Raw genomic sequence first — 23,397 nt, 5'->3', positions numbered from 1 at the left:
CTATGAGTCAGTTAACTGGCAACCACAAGAGAATTAATCTTTAGGGCAGAGCGGTGGGTTTTTAAACACTGTAGAATGAACGCAGCTCCTGCTGCAATTCCCTGACCTATATGAAAATCTCTAAGACCACAGTGAATTTATTTAAAGCTCTGGGGGCATTAGAAGAGGGAGGGCTGCTATAATTTCAAAGTCGTCAGGAGTTGAGCAAATGTAGGGTAATTCTGATTTGCTGATTTATTTGTAAAGTGGCTACTTATGAAAATGCATTCTTATATACATTTTTCAATGCGACTCATTGGAACTCATGACACGAACACTGTCCTAAAAGGTAGATAATTAGGCCTCCTTCCAAGGTGGGATAGCATCTGTATTCTTTGTTGGCCAGAGGAGAACAGGCCCCCTGACTGAGCCTGGTTTCTCCCAAGGTTTTTTTTTCTTATGGACTTTTGGTTCCTTGCCTCTGCCGCCTTTCGCTTTTGGCTTGCTTAGTTGGTGACAGTAAATATTCAACAGTATATTACTGTTCTGCCTGCATTGACACCATTGTATGAGAATTGAACTGAGCTGGACTATGACATCACTGTTTTCTAAAGAGCTGCTGTACAGCCAAAAACAAAAAATGCATTATTTTTCTGTTATAACTGTAAAGCTGCTTCGAAACAATCTGTGTTGTAAAAAGCGCTATATAAATAAAGGTGACTTGACTTCTTGCATGCATTGCAACAAATTCTGAAGTACGTGAATTAATTATTGACATAATTAATACAATGATGACATTTTTTATTTAAAATAGTTTGGTCTCTTTAAAAATACAATTTTCCCCAATATTTGTGAGTGCAGTGTGTTTTAATGCCGATCTAAGTATTGTGCTTAAAGGATGTTAGATGTTAAAGGGCCATGAAACCCTAAACCAAATTTTCTGAGATTTTAACAGAAGTGTGTGTGTTGAACATCATGGAAGACAATGTTACCATCTGTTAGTTTTGAATGTGGGAGACAACTCGTTAATTTTAAGCCTTTTTGCCATAGGCTGTGATTCTTTCTTGTATGGCGACGACTCATCATCGCTATCTCATAATTATTCATGAGACTGCGTGTCTTTATCCTATGAGAAGACGCGTTGCTTAATTCATGACAGCACGCTCTTAATTATTCATGACAGCATGCGTTGATAGGCATTTTCCACTGACTGACGCAGCGGTGCTTCTAACAGTGAGATCACATACAGTAAGTGAGAGATGCTAGTCTGACAAGCCAGAGCCACATCAAGATGTTTGGTCTGGAAACTCACCATTGACAGGACTCAATCCGAGGGGCGGGATAAACGGTTGTCTTTCAAACTCCTTCTGCACGCGATAGGATAGCGCTACACCAACCAGAGCAACGAAGGTGAAACAGAGCTCGTTGACAGATTAAACATTCACCGTATCCGGTCGGCTAAACTCCGAACACATCTTCCCTTTTTAAGAATGACTTCAGTGCCGTTCTTTGTTCTTTTCTCAGAAAAAAGCTTAACTCCAAGTCTTCCAGAGTCACGGTCAAAGCTGATTCGAAAGACCGCCGCCGTTCGCCAGTTTCTGTGTTTACTAGAAGCACGAGCGCAACACGGCCGTCGTCATTATGGCCCCGCCCACCGACTCTATACACGATGTGATTGGCCCGGCAAGAGTTAGGGGAATACAGCTCAGAAGGGTATTAAGAGTTGCTAGACGACACTTGCGAGCAGATTAAATTTGCTGCCACTAGGGTGCGTCTAGATTTCTAGGCTAGAGAGATGCATTAATGGATCAAAAACTAGGGTTTTTTTGTTTTGTTTTGTTTTTTTGTGTGTTGCCTGTGCTCTCTTAATTAGATCCCGAGTCTTCACACACACGTGCAATTCGTCCATGCTGTGAGTGTAACCGCTCTTCACAGCTATTTAACCAACCAAATGGCATATAAAACTCCACAAAACAAGCCTCAAAAGTGTTCACATATATTTTCAAAGCAGAGAACATATTGCGAATGGCTGTGCATTAAATTGTGGATTGTAGCATTTTTCAAAACTGTGTTGAGAACTGAGAGCTGCTGAAACGGGGTTTCATGACCCTTTAAAGGGGTCATGAACTGAGTCAAATTTTCCTTGAGCTTTTGACATATGCCATCATACTACTATAATATCCTGTAAGTTTCAGAACTGACACACTTCCTTATTAGTCCAAAAACAGCTTTTATTGTAACCAAGCCTATAGATGACTCGTTGTGGAATGTCCCTAGATAGGTGATAAACCGCCTCTGCAGAAGAAGATCAGCGCATTCATCATTGAAACTTTGGCTCCGCCCACTGGTGTGTTAGTGAGATGATGAGGAGAGAAGAGACAGGATCACTGGACTAAAATAACATTACCTTCCAAATAATCCTAAAGCTAGGAATGTGATTATTTTCAATAATATGAACATCTCAGCATCTTGAGCATTATTTATTTGTATTCGGTACATTTCACTGTGGATTATTTGTTAAATCAGTTGCAATTTCGGCGCAAACTTTGCAAACAGACTTTTACGATATGGACTCCACAGTAATGCGACAACATGTAAGCCTTAGTAGGATGAAAAGAACCTTTTATTTAAACTGTGATTAAATGAAATATAGAAAGTGATCAAAGAATGCTTCCTTTACAATCCCTGGAGCTGACAATCAAACAGCGTGAGTTTCAGTGACTGAGTTCTGGACTCTCGCCAAAACTCCCCTAATAATCAACAAATCTCTTATTTGCATTGTGTCTGCACAGATATGATGATTGTTAGTTATAATAAAAGCATTCACATGAGTGCAGAAATCGAGTTACAATGCGAGATCACTGCATTCGTGTGTTCACGTGTGATCGGCTCATCACTGCAACTTTTCATGCCATTCGCCTTAATCACCTGGCGGCCATTTTGAAAACTCTAACGCCGTTGAGGGGTACACAAACCCGGAAGCTGGACTCCGATACGGTACTAATCAGTAGCAGCATTCTGTTTCACTGCACTTCGTCACTCAGGAAAAAATCCAACAGAGGACAAACCTTTCACTGTTTTCTGGAGGATAAGGGATTACATGGAGAGTGGATTAAAAAAATATCAGAAGGGATCCTGGTCGTATTTTCTGCATTTTACTACAGACGAAGTTCGAAAGACTCAAGCAATAGCAAGACTGGGACATGTCAAGTCAGCTTTATTTAGCGCTTTTACAATGCCGATTGTTCCAAAGCAGCTTCACAGTGTTAAACAGGACAATATTGCAACAAAATTTGATTCGGCTGCAGTCATTCTGGAGAAAACGGTGATGTTATCAGCTTATTTTAATTTATCATATAGTGTCAATGTGGGCAGATCAGTATTATAGTTGATACAGTTCATTTACATGTGGGAGATATGTGTATGTATAAGCTATAAAATGTCCATTTATCTAAAGAATAAAGTACAATTTTATTACACATGGATGATGTCTTTCATAACTTTACAACTGGTCAGAACATCAGAAAGAAATAAGTAATTCAAAACATTGATAGGCATACTGGTCTAGGTTTGTAAATGGTAACTATGTACATTTATTGGTATGGAGGAATACAAATGGCCTGCTTGTATATTGTAAGTATGGAAAAACGTACCAGAAAAGGGCAGAACATTAGAAATTAAAAAACATTAACAGCAAAAAAACTATATACATAAACATATTATCAGTGATGCATTGCATGATTTTGTTACACACAGCAGGCAGAAAGTGAGTGACACAGAATGCTGCTACTGATTAGTACTGTATCGGAGTCCAGCTTCCGGGTTTGTGTACCCCACAACGGCGTTAGAGTTTTCATAAAAATGGCCGCCAGATGAATAAGGCGAATGATCAATATATAATGCCATAGATCTTAATATTGTATAATGCTGTAATCAACACTTTTTCGTGATTATTTAATCTTGAGAGCTATAATAGAAGTATATAATAGAAGAATATAATAAAAACTTGCTAAAAGTTTTCAAGAGAGTTCCACCCACAGCAGTGGGTGTTTACACTGAAATCTCACAGCAGACACGCCCCTTCAAGCAGAGCGTTCAAATTAGAAACTAAATCAGAGTAGGAAAAATGCCTTTTATTTATAAATGATGACAATTTTTGATGTGAACAATATAATTGCACCCCAGGAAAGAGTTAGCCAGACTGTCCAGACACCAAGGCAACTAACTAGGTATTGTACCAGAGCCGTTGACGCAATAAAACTATTTATATAGTGACTTGAATTTATTTAGGATGACCAATTTATATGACTATTTGCGTTATATCATCCCCATTTACCAACATTCTCTTCACAGTCTATTAAGGGCTCTAGCTTTCCTCCGTCTCAGTTTGAGTCTGATACGGTCGTTTAACCCATAGTCATGAAGCGTTTTTTTATGCCCCAGTATATGAAGCTCCATTTTTATGGGATTATTTTTTTAGGCCACGACTTTAACTTCAAAGAGACTCTGATCATTGCCAGAGGTTATTCCAAAACACTATTTTCCGTTTGAATACTTCTTAACATATTCACTTTCTGACTGTAATTTATTACTGTTCCACCGCTCTGTGATAATGTTTGGGTATTTAATTGTACTATTTGCACTGCAATATTAAAGTGTTTTTAGTACACAGACTTGATTTTGTGTATGCAGCTTGAGTTTCAGATTGACCTCATGTGATTTTTCAAATTTGAGACATTTAGATTGCATTTGGTACTTTTAAAGAGTACCACAATATTACCATGACACCAAAAACATAGTAAGTGCACAATTTTTGATTTAGAAATCATTATTCTCTGTATAGATAGCAGGTATATCTTTTAGATATTGTTATCAAATACAATCCTTTTATTGCCTCTGTGACAAGATTTTTTATATATATATATACAATTAGCTCATCCTTTAGCTTTTAATTGATGTTTTGTAAGGACAGAATGTTATACTTGAATCCTGGCATCTGATTCGGCAGTATGGCAGCGGGTGTTGTGGCAGGAGGTGCCACTAAGCTGCCATGATCATGCACTGGGTATTAAAATGGGTTGCCAAGGAACCCTGCGTCCTCACATTAACACTTCATATGAGCCGATTTATTGTCTTATTTTATTTGAACCAGCAGTTGCTTTCGAGGTCAATTATTCTGTCATTATTTACTCACCCGCTCGTTGTTTCTTTTGCTGTAATTTATTTAATTCTGTAAAAGCACTATCTTCCAAGGGTGAGTAAATAATGACAAAATTTAATTTTTGAGTTCAGATCATCACAGAGCTGTGGAATTGTGATTTTTGGTGTGTTTTCAGCCACAGTTGCTGAGCAGAATATATCAGTCTTGTGAGTATATTTTTGTCAGACATGTCAGGCCATTTTAAAATGTGTCTCTACAGAGCTTGCGTCAGCAGTTTTTCCCTCCCCGCTTATACTTTCAGTATCAAATCATGTCAGATTTTACACTAGACGCTTGATTAGAAGTCTTAAATGACCCAACCCTGCCACAGGCCTAAACTCCTCCTGCATTTCTCTGCCACACAAACATTTGCTGACGAGGAAAAAATGTGATGATGGAATGTTCTGCCGCTGTCACCTCACATCTGAGCCAGGCAGTGATCCTCCACTGCGCATTTATTTGAATAAGTGACGTGCTTTTGCAGCTCTCTCATGCAGCCGTTTGAGGAATGGACAGACAAAAAAAGAAATGTATTACTTAAACCTAGTAATAAAAAAAACAAAAAAAAAACATTATAACAAGTTTTTTATTTATTATTTATTGATTTTTATATGCAGCAATCAGCCATAGCATCATGGCCGCCTAATATTGTCTGGGTCCCCCTTTTTCTGCCAAAACAGCCCCGACAAATCGAGGCATGGACTCCACTCCACTACTTTGGTATCTGGCACCAAGATGTTAGCAGCAGATCCTTTGTCTTGTAAGTTGCGAGGTGGGGCCTTCATTGATCGGACTTGTTTGTTCAGCACATCCCACAGATGCTCGTTTGGATTAAGATCTGGGGAATTTGGAGGCCAAGTCATCACCTCAAAATCGTGCTCCTCAAACCATTCCTTAACCAGTTTTGCTTTATGGCAGGGTGCATTATCCTGCTGACAGAGGCCACAGCCACCAAGGAATACCGTTTGCATGAAAGGGTGTACGTGGTCTGCAATGATGCTAAGACAGGTAGTATGTGTCAAAGTAACATCCACATGGATGCAGTGTAGTGTACTGCACAGTATGCAGTGCTGCCATATACAAATTTGGTAATAAGGAGCCTCATATTTTATTTTTATTTTTTTAGAAAGTTTTTCTCTCCCCAAATATTTCACTACCAGAACACAATTTTATATATATATAAAATATATATATATCTTTTATTATTAATTTAGTAATTTAATAAGAAGGGTTATATTGACCTATTAAGATTTTGTTTACAATTACCTATAATTTGTTTACAATTGCTATATTATTAAAAAAAAAATGTCACCGGTAAATCAATGACAATTGCAGTTTTAACAATGTCAGGTGTAATTTATGAGATTCGTTGTGTTTTGAATCCAATCTTTCTTTGTAAAAGTCATATTTATATAAAGTCAAATACCTGTGAGGTGGATGGACGATTTTGGAGAAGTGCTCACTAACACCGATTTAGACAGATTTTCGAACAATATTTGATAGAAATAGGCCTTTTGTGTACATAGAAAATTTTGGAACAGAGCATCTGATGTGTGGAAAAAGGGATGTGGAGGTCATTGTCTGTAAATGCTTCTTCAAAGCAGCTTACAGCACTTTATGGGATCAAATGGGTCGAGACTCATTTAGAGTCATACAGATATTGCTCAGATTGCACTCAAGTCTGTCGTCATTAGTTTGCAACTGAAGTTAAAATTAGTTGTAGAGCATGATAGTATTAGTGATGTTTTTAGTGCACTTTGTCCACCGTATATCATTACAGGAATCCTATAGGAGGAGTCAATCTCATGTCAATCTTGAGTACCTATTGCATTCTTCATATCTCTGAAAAATCTTAAGTTTTATTACATTTATAAAAGAAATATAGGCTGAACCGAGTCTTTCCGGGGGGAAAAAACGAGTAGCTGGAGGCATAACGTGTGGGTGGAGCTAAAGAATGAGGAGCACGCGTAGCTATTCCGTTAAGAGCGTCTGAAAGCTCTGACAACCTTAAATTTGTGGAGGGAAAAAAACGTTATCTAAATAAACCATTGAGATCAAGCTATTTTACACGTCAGACTAGTGCATGTTTAAATGTACTACCAGAGTTTAAATGTGCTACCTTGTTTAAAGTAGGGATGGGCATTTTTGTCAATTTTTCATTTCGATCGCCGATAGGTCTCAAAAACGAGTAATCGATTAACCATGGGTGGGGCTTGTGTGGGGGGAGGGGCGTCTCCGTCATGGAGATATGAAACTATTTGAAGACTGCTATGAAAATGTATGCGACAAAAACATGAGACGTCTATGCAAATATAAACATATGACTATAAAAAAATAACTGTTACATTATGATGCATAAATGTCTTTAAAGAAAAAGAAACTAAATAGGCCTACTGTCTCAAATAACCCAGTCAATGATATCGGGCATTGTATTTGAGCTGCAACTGTGAATACACCACCCCGCAGAACTTTGCTAGAGAATTAATAAACTCAAACACATCCTATATGAGATTAATCAGATATATGCCTATTACAATTTACATCTGCCCAAAAGGACGCAAATGCGCATGTGAACTTGGCCAACAGGCTTGAAAACGAAACTCATTTTGAATGCGCTCTTCAACGCTAATACACGGGCAACGAAACCACAGATCATTTACAACACTTTAATTGTGTTCTTATTAAAATTCTATGTAGCCTACATGACAGATTGGCGCTGCACATAATTTTATTTTTCATGACCAAAGTGAGAACAGCATCACTGCGTGCTTTAGTTTCACTTTATTTCGTGGTCTGGAAGGCGTGCTTTCTAATACTAACCAATCAGACGTCAGTTACCGTCCAAAATGCCGCAATAACCAATCCGAGAAATATACAAATATATTTTTTAAAGTCAGGGCGATCATCGTTTTCATGATCGATCGTCGCTGTCACGTTCGAGTAATCGAGTACTCGACCACTGTTGCCCATCCCTAGTTTAAAGGGATACTTCACCGCTCATATTAAAACTGTTATTCCCTTAACTAAAACGAGTTGATACATACCTCTCTCGTCTCAGTGCGTGCACTTAATCTCTCTGACGATCTGATAGCATTTAGCTTAGCCCACTAAGCCCAGTTCATTCACTATGGTACCAAACAGAGATCAAGTTAGAAGCGACCAAACACCTCCACGTTTCCCCTATTTAAATACAAATAGTTGAACGATCAAGTATGGTGTCACAAAATAAAACGTGGCGCGTTTCTAATCAGATTAAAAAGGAGAACTACAATGTATGGCTGAATAGCACTAAGTTCTGAGTGTACTTCAGCTCGGCAGAATAAAAAGTCTTGGCCGAAACATCTTCCCTCACATCTCCCTTTTGGCGGAAATGAGAGAGTGAGGGGGAGATGTGAGGGAAGATGTTTTGGCCGAGACTTTTTACTGCGCCGAGCCGAAGTACTCTCAGAAGTGCTATTCCGCCATACATTATAGGGTGACAGTGTAAAAAGCTCAGAATGCATGAAACATGCATGGTGGAAAATAACTAACTGTAATAAAATGCTGCTAATAATAATTTCTTGTGAATATTTCTTGTGTGCATGTATTTGCTTTTAAAGGGGGGGTGAAATGCTGTTTCATGCATACTGATCTTTTTACACTGTTAAAGACTTGGAATCCCATCCTAAACATAGACAAAGTTTCAAAAGTTAAGGTGGACGTTTGATGGGAGTATTTCTTTGTCAAAAATACTACTTCCGGTTAGTCATAAGTTTCGGCAAGTTTTTTTCGATTATGGGTCCACTTGACGTTAAAAGGTCGGAATTTCCTTGTATGGGCCGTACGGACAATTCTACCGGAAGAGCGTGAGAGAGAGAGCGAAAGCAACAGGCTACGCCCATCAAAGAGGGGCTCGTAGGCTGCGCTGCACAGGTGATGTGACTTCAAGAAATTAACAATGTCACCAAAAAAGTGCGTTTTTGGTTGCCAGACCAAGACAGTCCTGTACAGATTGCCAAAAAACCCCGCGTTAAGGCAACAGTGGATGTAATTTGCTTTTCCGGATCAGCAACTGAGTTGCGCAAAGGTTTATGTCTGTTCACTGCATTTCGGTGCCGACTGTTTCATAAACAAGGACCAGCTCGACGCCGGATTTTCCTAATCGCCTAATGCTGAAGGATGGAGCAGTCCCAACGATATAGGTCCCAACGTTAGAACCGCAGGCGGTAAGACTGCTTCAAATGTCTGTGTTTTTGCCTATGCCCATCAAGTAGCCCAAACATGATCACGTATAGTTAATTGATCAATGGAGCATGCGATGTGTAGTGCGTGTACATTTGTTTAGCTGGCCACTATATGTGTAACTTTATGTTTGTGTATTGTAAAAGCACTCCAAACAACAATACACAAAGAGTGGGGAAATATGTTGAACTAAATAAGCGCGCTTCTTCATTCAAATGGGCTACTATTCCATGTCTTTCTATGTAAACACTAGCCTGCCGTGCAAAACCAGTCCGCTTACTACAACTGTCTACAAACCACGCGTAAACACACACACACACACACACGTGCACAACTGCACTTCCCACACGTACACCTTCAAAGACAAAAATACGACGATATAATTCAAGTATAAATATGTAAATAACACAAGTCGCTAAGCATATTATATAGTTAGTGTATAACTTGTACCACATACAGACGTCCTGCTCTAGTCGTTTTTGCTGCTGCTCCTGTTCAACTGCAGCCTCTGGGTCTGATTCCGGATCATAGATGTATGGCTGTATCTGATTAAAAGCCATATTTTTATTTTGAATAAAGTTTTTTCCCGCTGTTAGGGATGACACAGCTTTACGACGCACTCGACACAATAACAGCACGCGCACTCGTCATTATTTAGCTCCGCTCACACGATACGCCCCCACCCGCTCTGCTTTTTTCAGAAAGATTCGGAACAGCGCATCTTTCTTATAAAATTATTCAAAAAATAAAGACTTTTCGGAGATATGCAGGATGCAATGCTACTCTATAGGTACTCAAGATTGACATGACACTGACTGAAACTGAGTGTTTCACCCCCCCTTTAAGTTTGGGGTCGTTACAATTACTAAAATGTTCTTGTTTTTAGATGAGTCAGAACTTCAGAAACATTTCAGAACTCTTTAGTGTCACATGATGAGCCACATTAATCATTCTAATATGCTGATTTGCTGCTTAAGAAACATTCCTGAAATTATCATCAATGTTGAAAACTGTTGTGCTGCTTTATATTTTTGTGGAAACCTTGAAACATATTTATCAGTATCCTTAGACTAAAGTTCCTGAAGCAGTGACGTGTTTCTCTGAGCTGTGGATAGAGGATGAGGAGTATCTGTCAGACAGCTGGAGACGGCAGGTTGTTTCCTGTAACCTCAGGAGCCTCTGCATGAGACTGGAGCGCCTGCTTTATTTTACTGTTAGCATCGCTGCATGTCTGAACCCATGTTTCAGGTCCTGTGAGCAAAGACGCTGTTTTCAGAAATTCTAATAAGCCTTGGTAAACAGCCTTTCGCTTGCATATAGATTTGGGAAGCATAATTTACAGTTACAATCTAAAAAGGGCAGAAGTAATTGTTAGCTTAAAAGTGCTGTGTTTGGATTTTAAAGGGGTCATATTTTGTCCCGAGGGTCACTGATAAATGCATTTTTCACCCTCTCTCGCACCCTTAAAATGAAATAGGTTGTTTTTTTTTTTGTTTTTTTTTGTCACTTCAACACAATTGAGTAACAGCACTTTTCTGCACTCTCACACAGGCAGCAGGTTTAATGTCAAGTTTAGTATAGTTTTTAATTGCCCCATCCATTATGAACAGCTTCTTTGCATGCTGTATTTCTTTCTGACAGATTCACAAAAAAAGCAAGTACTGTTGTGCATTCTGATTTGCAGTTCACTTTAAGCATGTGTTATTTTTGGATTGAAGAGGGAAGTTTCCAGTTCTGAAATTTAAAGTGTGTTTTCAGCACAATTACCCTTTTTATGGTCAGCATGAAACAGAAGTTGCGACTAGTCTTTTCTTCCCTATTGTGACTCATATCTGAGTTAAACAGCTTCTCAAACAAGATAAATGTAGGATGGGACTTTATTCTTTATTCTTACTTTATTCTATAATTGATGATTTGTCAATACGGTATATAACTGCAATATATAGGGTATTATTTTACCTCAAAATTCTACATATTGAGACAAAATGATAACTGCAAATTCACATTTCGCTGCCTGGAGTCTAGCTGTTTTTGTGAATGCAGTGATCCATTTGCTTCTCTTTTCCGTAGTTTTTGGCATTCTATAAAAATATACCTCAGATTTCCTGTCAAATCTATTTGTAAATCCCAACGCTCTTTCCATGTGTTTGTGTTTTTTGTGGCATTCTTGCCGTAAATTAATTTTGCCACTCAGTGTCACTCCAGGCACATGAAAAAATAAATATATAAAAAAGATGCATACGAATAAATACTTTATAATACATACTCTAATATTCAATAAAAATACAAAAAAACTATAATTTTCTATGTTTATTTCATTGTGACTTTTAACAGATTAAGGAAAAGGTAATCCTCATGATATGATCTCTTTAAAAATTCAGATCGCGATCATGTCACGTATTGTCATCTTCATGTGCTTTGAGTGTCCTTGTGTGAGACCGAGAAGATTCACGTGTCCATGGCACATGTCAACGTCACGTCAGGGAAAAACTGTCCTCATGAAGCCCACGGTGTCCTTCAGCTGCACTGAAGCAGCTCTCAATGATTCCTGACAGAGCTGCCCACTGGCCACTGCTATCACAATAAAACATTTATATTTGTTGTTTTCTCTCTGGTTCTACACAGCTACACCATCTTCTCAATGCAGGTGATTCAACCTCAGTAAGCTCATTTGAAGAATTCAGTGGCGTGGTTTTAAAAAAAACATTTTTTACTTTCTTTAGTGTGTAATGTTAAGCATGAAAAAGGTCTGCAAAGCACAATGTCCACTTCAAAGGGAAGTATTGTCGATATCAAGCACTGTTTCTGAACCCCCTGAAATGCCTTGATTGTTTTTTCTGTGAACAAACATCACAATATTCCGCATTTAAATAATTTCCACTCAAAACATACGCAATAAAAAAGGTGTGTGACCTGTTGATTTGCACTAGTTTGTTGAAATTTGCGGTATTGTAAGGGGCATAACATTTCCGAAACATGCTCGAAGTGATTGACCAATGATATTCCGTTGACATGTCTTGATATGTAAGGGAATACATGTCTTTATTCTGATTGCGTCATATAACTTTCTAAGATCTAGGAAGTCTTAGGGATTTTGTATGTTTTCATGTCATACAATATAGAGCATAAGAAACAAATTTTAAAAAAAATATATAGGCCTATATTTTATGCATATTTCATGCTTTGTCCTCTAGTTGACAGCAGGATTCAATTGGTTTCTTTTTTTTTTAGCCAAACTTTGTCTAAAGAGGATTCTCAACTATGTTATGAAAGGCATAACAGAATGGACTGATATAGCATTTTAAAGGTGTCATGAACTGGCCTTTTCTCTTTTTTTAGGTCAACTAATGACGTTTGTGTGGTTTTTACATTCAAAAACATAATAATAATAGGCTATTTTCTACACTGGTTTTGAGGCTCTCTCCTGAACGCTGGGTTTTGATGGGCGTGACACACTGGAGACTTGGAAGTAAATGCCCACGGCTAGGATTGGATAAGATTTACATATTTAATGAGCTTCAGCTTCTGTCATTTCTCGCCCCTTTCAGTTCAGTTCACATAAGGGAGAGATTATTTTGAAAGTGGCAACTTGTCTTTATCAAACAAACACAATGATTTATTTCTCATCCACCCACGATTGTATTACATGGCCCGTACCCGCACGATCGGTCGATATAATAAGCGCGAACCGCACTCACAAACACACACGCCCACGTGCGCACCCAGATCAAGGACGAATTTCTGCTGATGGGCGTAAGTTTTGGTCTGGTACAGCCCCGGGACTAGTACTATTACATATAAAAAAGACGTTTTACTCACATAAGTTTGTTGCACCATTCCTGTCGGATCCAATATAGAAGAAGGTACAACATTGTGTCTGCAAATCCAGACTTGTTTACAAACGATTCCGCAGTGAAATGAAGCGAACACAAACGCTCTTCCCCACGTAAGCTGGAACTTCATTAAAAATAAATGAAGTATCACACGTTCCTAATATGATCCGAAGGAAGCTTATTCGGTGACTGTGTTCTTCCACAATATATTGCCATCTTCTTTCACATTGTTATTGCTGCTGGCTTGTGATCGACCGAACAGCTCCATCAGTCGGTGGGTGGGGCTACTGGATTAGACGCTCTGTAGAGGTACGTTTCGAATGAAGCTCACGGTCGTTTTCTGAGCCTGGTGTCTATAAGAGCTTTTCTTTGACTAAAAAGGAAGTTTTCAGCTCTGAAATTTACAGGATAATCTTATATTATAATGAGCTTTTATATATCAAAAGCTCAAGGGAAGGTTGATTTCTCAATTCATCACCCCTTTAATTTATGCAATATGTGGGTAAAATGACCATACTTGGGTTTTCCCATTCATTGCAATGTATATACACTGTATCTAATTTGCATATTATTGTATTCTTGGAGCAACATGTAATGGGAAAAAAGAAGCATAATAATGGGTGTAATAGTTGTCAACATTTTCATAATAAGATCTAATATTTTATAGGAACACTGATATGTAATGTATTTCACCGTTCACTTGTTCTCTCCCAAAGTGCCTGATAAACATGATTTAGGTCCCAGTGTCCTCTACTGAGGATATGTATGAAATCAATGCTCAGTCATATTTTGATTAGAAACCCCATTACATTTTCCTGAAAACAAAGAATTTGAAAATGTGTCAGATTTAAATTATTACAAAATATTATCATATCCGAATGTGATATTTCAGTCATTTTTAAAGAACAAGGAGTTGTTGTTGTCGTCGTCCTGGTGAAACCTCAAAACATAGTATCTCTGAAAAGCCCTGATCTCTTTACAGGACATCCAGACTTAAAACTTTGACGTACAGTGTCAGAGAAAATCACTAATGTCCATACTAATGTATCACTAACTAATCGTCATGTCCAATCAGACTTGTATGCACAGAAATCATACAGGTCTGAAATTGAAATATTTTGCATCTGAGCTCAGAGATTGTTTTCTGTAATCAGAAAGACTCGATTATAGATAGCACTTATCACCTGCACTAAATGCTCTTGCTGCCCTTTAAATGTGCTCTAATGAGTTTTATTCCTCCTTTAATGTCACTGATAATATTGATTTCTGAACCCACTGTGGTTTAATAACAGCCCACAAACAGTCGGCTTCTTTTGTACGCTTATGCATATAAACCAAGGTCAGCGTTGTCCAATGTTATCGGATGCGAAAATGACTCCTAGATTAGAGAAGAATGAAATGCCAGGAGATGAGTTGAAAATCGAACCGCTTCATTTCTAAACTCACTGGTTCTTCAGGGACACAGCTAATTGTCTCTTATGTAACGTTGGACCACGTGTTTGCTGGCATTTAGATGTGAGAATATGTGGGGAATGTTTAATGCTTCTACAGATTTGATATAAAGTGGATTATTATGAGGAATCAAGTTTTTGTTCTCCTGTGAAAACATACTGTAGCTGGAAAGATGGATCAGTAACCCTTTTTTCAATGGTTAACATTAGCTAACTACTTTAGTTAATGAACTAAGAATGAACTACTTCTACAGTATGTATTAATCTCAGTTAAAGGGGGGGTGAAACACTCAGTTTCAGTCAATCTCATGTCAATCTTGAGTACCTATAGAGTAGTATTGCATCCTTCATATCTCCGAAAAGTCTTTAGTTTTATTATATTTATAAAAGAAATATAGGCTGTACCGAGTCTTTCCGGAAAAAAACGAGCGCCTGGAGGCGTATCGTGTGGGGGGAGCTAAAGAATGACGAATGCGCAAAGGTGACGTCCTCAAGCGTGGAGAAACCCTTGCTATTGTCACGTACACACAAAGGAAATGGTGCGAGGACTCAAGTGCAGAAAAGGATATATTTATTTATAACAAATAAAACATAAACTCAAAACAAAACCCACGAGGGGGAAAAACACACAATAGAATAATAAAATATAAACTTAAACAAACCAACAGAATCACAGGGAGAACGGGAGACGCAGACATTACACAAGGATCCAAAACAGACTGACAAACACAAGGAGATTATAAAGGGAACAAGGCAGATAATGAGGGAGAACAGGTGGGGCAAATAAACCAATAATCAGATAACAAGAAGGGCGGGGTTGACAGTAGCACATGCAAGACATGACAAAACCCACATGTGCACACAAGACAGGACAGGCATGTGACATTACCCCCTCCTTAAGGAGCGGCTACCAGACGCTCCACTAGGGACGGGCGGGACAGACCAGGGCGGGACGGGAGGGACAGACCAGGGCGGGACGGGAGGGACAGACCAGGGCGGGACGGGAGGGACAGACCAGGGCGGGACGGGAGGGACAGACCAGGGCGGGGCGGGAGGGACAGACCAGGGCGGGGCGGGAGGGACAGACCAGGGCGGGGCGGGAGGGACAGACCAGGGCGGGACGGGAGGGACAGACCAGGGCGGGACGGGCGGGACAGACCAGGGCGGGACGGGCGGGACAGACCAGGGCGGGACGGGCGGGGCAGACCAGGGGGGCACGGGAGGGACTGACCAGGGGGGCACGGGAGGGACTGACCAGGGGGGCACGGGAGGGACAGGAGAAACAGACAAGGAAGGAACAGACAAGGGAGGGGTCAACAAGGGACACATGAGGAAAACAAAAAGTTCAGGCACCCAGGGCGGTGCAGGACGCCTCAGCGGCGCAGGGAGAGCAGGACGCCTCAGCGGCGCAGGGAGAGCAGGACGCCTCAGCGGCGCACGGAGAGCAGGACGCCTCAGCGGCGCACGGAGAGCAGGACGCCTCAGCGGCGCACGGAGAGCAGGACGCCTCAGCGGCGCACGGAGAGCAGGACGCCTCAGCGGCGCACGGAGAGCAGGACGCCTCAGCGGCGCACGGAGAGCAGGACGCCTCAGCGGCGCACGGAGAGCAGGACGCCTCAGCGGCGCACGGAGAGCAGGACGCCTCAGCGGCGCACGGAGAGCAGGACGCCTGGGAGGCGCGGTGAGAGCTGGACGCCTGGGAGGCGCGGTGAGAGCTGGACGCCTGGGAGGCGCGGTGAGAGCTGGACGCCTGGGAGGCGCGGTGAGAGCTGGACGCCTGGGAGGCGCGGTGAGAGCTGGACGCCTGGGAGGCGCGGTGAGAGCTGGACGCCTGGGAGGCGCGGTGAGAGCAGGACGCCTGGGAGGTGCGGTGAGAGCAGGACGCCTGGGAGGCATCTCCAGCCCAGCGGCGTCCACCGGAATGCGATCCACCAGCACAGGGACCACCGGAACACTATCCACCGGAACAGAGACCACCGGCATCGGGACCACCGGAACACGATCCACCGGAATAGAGACCACCGGAACACGATCTACCGGTACAGGGACCTCCGGAACACGATCCACCGGAATAGGGACCACCGGAACACGATCCACCGGTACAGGGACCTCCGAAACACGATCCACCGGAATAGGGACCACCGGAACACAGTCCACCGGCATAGGGACCACCGGAATACGATCCGCCAGCATTGGGACCACCGGAACACGATCCGCTGGCACTGGGACCACCGGCACAGGGACCACCGGCACAGGCACGGAGGGAGACTTCCTTCTCCTCCTCCGTTTCAGGACCACTGGAACACGATCTACCGGTATCGGGACCACCGGAACACGATCCACCGGCATCGGGACCACCGGAACACGTTCCACCGGCAGCGGGACCACCGGAACACGATCCACCAGCAACGGGACCACCGGAACAGGGTGCGCTAGAACTGGGGCCACCAGAACTGGGACCACTGGAGTGGGGGCAGAGGAAGCCTTTCTCCTCCTACGCCTCGGGGCCACTGGAGCAGGGACCACCGATCTTGGGACTGCCAGGGCAGGGGCCATCTCCCTGGCAGCTCTCTCCTGCTGGCAGGCGATAGCTTCCACCATTGCCTCAAATGTGCCTCCGTCATATGCCCTTCTGAGCCACCACTCCATGGGCTCATCTAGGGCATAATTAAAAAGGTCCTTGAGTGCAGAGTCACTGAGCCTCAGCCCCTTGGCAGTCTCCAGGAACTTCTTTGCAAAATTCCTAATCTCCATTCCCTCCTGGTGAAGTAGGTGGAGGACTCGAAACCGTAGAATCCGCTCATAGTGAGGACAGGTGGTGAGCGATTCCGGGATCGAGTCCTCTCTCTGCTGAGTCCTCAACATGGTTGGATCCTTCTGTCACGTACACACAAAGGAAATGGTGCGAGGACTCAAGTGCAGAAAAGGATATATTTATTTATAACAAATAAAACATAAACTCAAAACAAAACCCACGAGGGGGAAAAACACACAATAGAATAATAAAATATAAACTTAAACAAACCAACAGAATCACAGGGAGAACGGGAGACGCAGACATTACACAAGGATCCAAAACAGACTGACAAACACAAGGAGATTATAAAGGGAACAAGGCAGATAATGAGGGAGAACAGGTGGGGCAAATAAACCAATAATCAGATAACAAGAAGGGCGGGGTTGACAGTAGCACATGCAAGACATGACAAAACCCACATGTGCACACAAGACAGGACAGGCATGTGACAGCTATCGATCTCAGCTAATAGATATGATCCAGAATCTAATTCGGAGGCTGAAATAGAAACAGCAACAGCAGGACGTCCGTCTCTGTGGTATGTACTGTATTTAGTGGCCTGTCAACATTTGTGTGTCTTTACTCGCAGTTTATGAGGACATTATTCGGTTTATGGACTATTTGTCACATGCCTGTCCTGTCTTGTGTGCACATGTGGGTTTTGTCATGTCTAGCATGTGCTCCTGTCATTGTCTGATCCCTCCCCCTTGTTATCTGATTAGTGTTGATTTCTCCCACCTGTTCCCTCTTGATTTCTTCCCCTTATAAGCTCCTTGTGTTTGTCAGTCTGTGTTGGATCCTTGTATATGTCTCGTCATCGTCTCCCGGTTCCCTGTGTGGTATGTCTTCAGTTCATGGTTTTTGATTATGTATTTTGCCCCCTCGTGGGTTTTGTTTTCTGTTTCTGTTTATTTTTGTAAATAAATTATCACTTCTTCCTGCACTTGAGTCCTCGCACCTTTTCCTTTGTGTGTAACGTGACACTATTGTATGCGACTAAACCTTAGCAGTAGCAAGCAAAATGGTTTTGCATGTCAGACTAGTGTAACGTTATATATAGAACAACAATAGAGTCATTTGAATGACGAAGCACGCGATCGTGTCGTTTACTGATGTTTACTCACGAGACGATAAGCAACAGCACAGACATTTTAAGCAGTTTTACTCACCAAATGCTTCCAAAGCAGGACCGAACCTTTATCGCTGGGACCGCTCCGTCAAAAACACACTTTTTGGAGTGTGGAGATCCACTTTGCGATGCGACTGAAGCGATGTTGTGAAGCTTCCCCTCATTTCTGCGTTCAAATCGGTTCAAATGCAGCGCTGCCTTCCCGGAATGCTGTGCTGAAGCGTTGAAGTCGCCTAATGTCAAAGTGGAGGAATGAAGTGGAGCGCAGCGCGGACTATAACCGACATAAGTGTTCACGGACGACTGGATGTGCAGCTTGAGAGAGTGTTTATGGCCGTGCATTTCCACTCTCGCTCTAGTCACGCACGCACCCTACCGGGAGAAGAGCCCGTACGGCCCATAAAAGGACCTTCCGTTCTATTAACGTCAAGCTGAGCCATACTTGAAAAAAACTCTCCGAAACTTGTGAGAAACCGGAACAAGTATTTTTAACACAGAAATACTCCATTAAACGTCCAACATTAGTTTTTGAAACTTTGTCTATGTTTAGGATGGGAATCCAAATCTTTAACAGTGTAAAAAGCTCAGTATGCATGAAACAGCATTTCACCCCCCCTATAAAGGGGTCATGAACTCTATTGTTTTATAATGTCTCCTCGGGTGCACTTAATGTTAATGTGATTTTGATCAAAGTTTTTCATAATTTATAAATTAAAAGCATTTTTTAGCCTCTGATTTGAACCCTCTGTTTGAAGGGGCTTGTCTGCTGTGATTGGCTAACATCTTTGAACAACCTGATCTCACAGATTTCCGTGAAATCAACACGGACCCTTAACTCAAAAATCCGTGGTATATTCACGGAATCGCCGAAAAATCCTAGCCTGGATGCCAGCCGAACTTAGCCCCGCCCACAACATTTTTAGGTCGGGCGGTTCGGTCTGGCATTGCTCCATAGAGGAGTAATTATCTCCTAACAGAATCTGTTCGGACCAATGAAATCATCAGGACGGGCTTTAGACGATGATGGACAGATGATAAACAGTAACGTAATCATCACGTCATCAAAGGAGCTTGGATTATATTTACTCGAATTCTAAACAGAGAGCTTGTTTGTATATGCATCACCTTCATAATTTCTCTCAAAGATGATGATCATGTTGGGTAAGTACTCTGTGTATCAATAAATTCTAAATCAAAACCCGCCAACTACTAGCCCTAAACAATAGCTTCTCGGGGGGTTCTCCGGGGGGAAAAATGGTGTTTGGGGGGTAAAATGTGTGTTATTTTGGCAAGGTTGCAGCTAATCACTATATCTGCTATATCACATAGTCGCTTCAACCCTTGGACATAGAAAACAACCGTGGAAAAAAACGCGGACTTGGCAACACAGTGCAGTTGAGCTCTGTCTGTTGACATTTGAAAATGTGTCGCTTCGTTGCTCTGATTGGTTTGCTCCATTGGGCTGCGGTTATGAGGCATGTTTCAACCGAACCAGGAAAGACATCAATTGGATAGGTCTACCCAATTGATGTCTTTCCTGGTTCGGTTGAAACACGCCTCATAATCACAGCCCAATGGAGCGGTTTCAGACTCATATTCTGTCTAGAATTGAGTATGACCACGTCAGGCTAGAAAAATCCATGATGGGTTCACGAAAGTGATGCCTATGTAAGTCAATGACAGTCAGCATCCGTGGTCCACACACGGATTCCCTGTTCCAACACCTTATATTCGTCAGTTTGATTCAGTCAGCATAATTTATTTACATTTATATTTATTTTTATTCAGACACGTTTTGACCATTTAACTCAATCCCTTCCCTAAACCTACCTATTTGTGTATTATAAAAAAAAAAAACAGGATATAAGAGGGAGATACACAGATACTGCAGGCTCAATTTATTCAGAAACTACAAATATTCCAAGTGTTCCAAGGCCAAACGATTGATTTGTGTGAAGAAAATCCCCAAAAACGATCAGAAACGTCCGAGTCCATCCAGCGAATATTAATACACTTTCAAATATTGTCCCCGGAAGAAACGTCAGGTCAGGTTTGACAGCATTGGCTGCTGTATGTCACGTGACCAATTGCGTCATTACGTCAGCTTTGATTGTAAAATGCCATTGGCTCTCGTGTGTCTCGTGACCGATCGCGTCATCATGCTGTCGTTTGTATCATTTGAATCATGAGAAATATGAACGAGTGCGTGTGTGGAGCACGATCATCATTTCAACGATTAAAACATTAAGATCCACTACATGAAGATATCGTATGACTTCAGAAGACTTGGAATGCAACATGAGTTAATACTTCTATACTGTTTCTGTCCGTTTTTGCAATAAATAACTGTGACTGTACACTTATTTGCCTGTTACATGTTTTATATTGTTGACAGTGGGTAGGTTTAGGGTAGGAGTGGAGTGGAGTTAGTTGCTCAAATATAAAAGTAGACTATAAATATTCATAATTACAATATAATTACAGTTATTACAAAAATAGTTCTTAAAGCTGTTATGCTATGACAACACTTTTTTTGCAACTTATTTCAATATCGTGATAACATTGTATACCGTGATAAAAGCTTTGCAATTAATTGCAACATGAAAAATTGATATCGGCACATGCCTTATATATATAACATTTTTATTATTTTATAATTTTCTTTTATTATTTGACCATTCAATGGGTTCTTTTTTTTGTTCTGCTAAACAAAGTGCATACAGCTTTGGAGCAACATGAGGGTGAGTAAAGGATGACACAATTTTAGTTTTTTAGGTGGACTATACTTTTAAAGGCAAAGTCCATAAAATAATGATAAAAAATAAAAAAAATCTGTTGCATGCTGTATAATCCAAAAACAGCATTGGCTCTAGAATTGTACGCACTGCTTGCATAAGCGTTATATAAGTAAAGATTGATGCAGAAAACCATTAGACATGATAAGAAGAATGATTCACACAGCTTGATATGATTACATCGATTATTCCGCAGTCTTTGCCGCTCAAGGTAGATGTCCATGCATCTGCCGAAGCTTGATAAATGCTGTTCTGTTTCACCTTCAGCCCAGTAAGGCATGCAGGCCTTGAGGCAGCCCGAGGAATCAGTGAACCCAGAATAGGCGAGAGATGGCGGAGCTGTCCTGACTTCCTGGTGGTTCACTGGAGCTCTCAGTGGCTGCTGTGGCGAATGGAAAGTGACATGAGACAACCACAGGCTCTCTTGGGCCATGCTGATGTGACAGAGCTCATTATAGGGCCTCTCCGAGACTTCCCCGCCAGCTGCGGCATGTATTTTTAGTCTATAAGGCCGAGCAAACTGCTGTGTGCCCGGTAGATGGGCACAATTATGTAGCGTTGTATCAGAGATCTTTAAATTTGTATAGCCATTTCTGAACTAATTGGGAATGGCAAAAAGAATGATTGTTTTTCAAACACTGATTTCCCTGTCCCACTTCAATATCGGAAGTCCTGCTCCAAACTCACACCATTGGTTGAGCCAGAAGCCAGGTCGTGAAGGTGTGCGATACTGAGAAAAATGTATAACTATATTTTCTAGGATTTTTTCTCTGACGAAAGCCCTATTCGGACGGGATTAGATTAACATGGGGACATGGGGGTAAAGTCATTTTACCTCAGGACGTCTGTAATATCAATGGCCAATTCGCACGGGATAAGACATCTCAGTAAAACTAGCAGAAGTGGGAGGAGTAACTGGCTTTACGCACCTCCTTGACGTCATGTGCGTATGACGTTACCGTTATCACGTGAGCAAACACACAACCTGAGCGCCAGTCTGAACTCCGTCTCTAATATATGTGTGTTTTAATGAACAGTTAGGTCCAGTCTAACGATTCTGATTGGATTATGTTGGTAGTAGACACTTTCCTAGAGCTAAAATGTGTTGTGCCTCTAATAAGTGCTTTTGATCTTCTTTTTGCTTTAAATGATATGCGGAAAATACTGGGCATTTTCCACAGATTTGCCCCACCACCTACAACGCAACCGAATGCTTCAAGCGCCTCCAAGGTCGCAAAATGTGCCTTTTTTAACTTTTAAACCGGAAATGACGGAATTTTACCATACATTTTTACAGCAGGTCTATTCGAACGGGATTAGTATTACCTGAGGTAATTTTTCCGGACCTTTTTACAGAAGGTAAAAGTCTTGGTAATCTTCACTGACATTGTCCGTAATGATTACCGAGATGGGACATTCGGACAGGACTAAAATCACAGAGAACCTCTGGTAATAATTACTTTACCCCCACGTCCCCATGTTAAACTAATCCAGTCCGAATAGGGCTTATATTAGACAATGTTTTCTGTGTTGTTGTGCTGGTGCCTTGACTGGTTTAGGCCCGTTATTCATTCAGCCAACTGATTCAGGAATGAAAGTGAATCATTGATTTAACCACCGCGTTTCTTAGAGATCCAGGGAAGTTCTGTTGCGACTTTGTTTGAAACTATTTTCGTTGGTGAAATAGAGCAAATATTGGCAGTATTGTGTCTAAAATGTAACTTGCAGTACTAACCTGCGCTCTCAGGAAAAAAGGTACAGTTCTGTCACTGGGGCGGTAGCCTAAGGTACAAAAGTGAATCCGGCAAATCTTTGTACCTTACTCACCCATCTAAATGGTACATATTAGTACCTTAAAAGGTACATATCAGTAATTTAAGAGTGCAAATTAGTACCTTAAAGGTACATATTAGTACCTTTACGGTTTTCTATCTTATGGTACCGCCCCAGTGACAGAAATGTACCTTTTTTCTGACAGTGTGTCTATTGAAC

This window comes from Pseudorasbora parva, chromosome 7, assembly GCF_024679245.1.
Source record: "Pseudorasbora parva isolate DD20220531a chromosome 7, ASM2467924v1, whole genome shotgun sequence".
In the NCBI taxonomy this organism is placed as follows: Eukaryota; Metazoa; Chordata; class Actinopteri; order Cypriniformes; family Gobionidae; genus Pseudorasbora; species Pseudorasbora parva.
The sequence above is the reverse complement of the archived record's forward strand: the minus strand, read 5'-3'. Positions refer to the sequence as shown.